At 30.7% G+C, this 1,850-nt stretch overlaps 1 pseudogene; it reads right to left on the reverse strand.

The window, feature by feature from the left end:
- Positions 1–1,850, reverse strand: part of LOC120587716 (lysine-specific demethylase 3A-like) — a 24,700-nt pseudogene that overhangs the window by 20,321 nt on the left and 2,529 nt on the right.

Raw genomic sequence — 1,850 nt, forward strand, 5'->3', positions numbered from 1 at the left:
CAGTTCTAAAGGTTACATAGTACATGATTCCATTTATATAACATTTTGAAATGGCAAACTTTAGAAATGAAGGGCAGATTGGTAGTTGCCAGGAGTTTGGGATGGGGCAAGACGTGTAAAAGGGGAGATAAGTGAGTATAGTTATAAAAAGGCAACAGGAGGGATCCTTGCGATGATGAAATTGTTCAGTATCTCGACTGTGGTGATAGATACAGGAACTGTATAAAATTGTATAGAACTAAACATGCATACACACACACAAGTAAAATTGGGGACATCTAAATAATATCAGTGGATTATATTAATGTTAACATACTTGTGATGATATATTATAGATTGTAAAATGTTACCATTGAGAAAAACTGGGAAAGTATAAATTGTATCTGTATTACCTCTTACAATTGCATGTGAATCTATATATCAATAAAACATTTCAAGTAAAAAAGAACACAAAGGAAATTTCTTACCACAATCTTTACCACTATCGGTTTCTTTTCTTTGCAAAATACTCCTCTAAGCGAAATGGTGACGAGAAATGATCATTAGTAAGCAAATATTTTGCCACACATAGATTAAGACAGCTGTGTCAATAGGTTATCCCACCACATGAGCTAGAAAATGATAGTTTAAGCATTTTTTTCATTCAGGGGGTTGATGAATACTTTATATTTTTTTCCAAATAACATGCAAGCAGCCAATTTAATATATAAAAATCACAACCATTAATTTTCCCCAAACCTTGCAGTAATTCACTTCTATGAAAATATAAGTGAGAACTTTCATCTGGGCAGAAGTTTACAAAAGACTCTTTAACTTGCCTAACAGAACTTTGCTTTCTATACAAATAGTATCTACACTATTTGTAGCTCTTATCAATTTACAATCCAGAAATCTGGGATTTTAGGAAAAGGTTTCATTGTAAATTCTCCTCTCTGCTCCTCTTCTCACAAGCTCATCTGGGACATTTGAATCATGAGAGGGGAGCTCATTGCCTCAGCTTCAAATCTTAACAGTTTACCACTGCAGCCATTGGATCACATTTGAAAAATCCCATTAGTAATTTAACACAGACTTACTTTCACAAGTTCGACTTAGGTTTTTCTTTCTATTTTAGAAAGGGTTGTAAGAAATTGCCATGTGAAGATTGTTTCTGCATTTCCTTAAACTATAAGTTGAATGTATTGTCTACCATATTAAATGTCTCATATGTAATCATTTTTGCGATAAATTGCTCTTAGAATGTTGGAGAAAAGAAAATGTTTCTTTGAATGCAAAAATATAATTCCTTGGATTAGGTGAGAAATACATCATTCGACATGATTTATTTTTGCCCTAACTACCAAGAAACTCAGATCTAAGTTTTCTGCTTATTTACTACTTTTAGCCTAGGTATAGATATATTCTTCTTCCCACTACCCTCTTTCAATATAATTTGTCTTAGAGGTTGTACTTTTTAAAATTTTATTGAATACTTTACCAAACTTAAATTCAATTAATTTTAATTACTTAATAATAAAATAATTTTTATATTACTACTTTAAGCCTTATTTTTAAAATTCTTTTTACAAAAAAGATAAGCAATAAACTTGAAGGAAACAGACCTAAAAAAAGGATACATGCAGGATTACTTAATGTATTTGTGTTTCCATTTACTTTAAAACTTAAGACTCAGGGATATTTAGTTCCCTATTTTAACAACTTTCTAGATGTCCTTTGATTTAAGAGAAATTGCTTGGATCTAAATTCAAATTGCCAAGTATAACTTATACAGTAGACCTAAAAATAGAAAGAAAGAAAGAAAGAAAGAAAGAAAGAAAGAAAGAAAGAAAGAAAGAAAGAAAGAAAGAAAG

This window comes from Pteropus medius, unplaced genomic scaffold (genome assembly GCF_902729225.1).
Source record: "Pteropus medius unplaced genomic scaffold, Ma_sr-lr_union100, whole genome shotgun sequence".
NCBI classification, from domain to species: Eukaryota; Metazoa; Chordata; class Mammalia; order Chiroptera; family Pteropodidae; genus Pteropus; species Pteropus medius.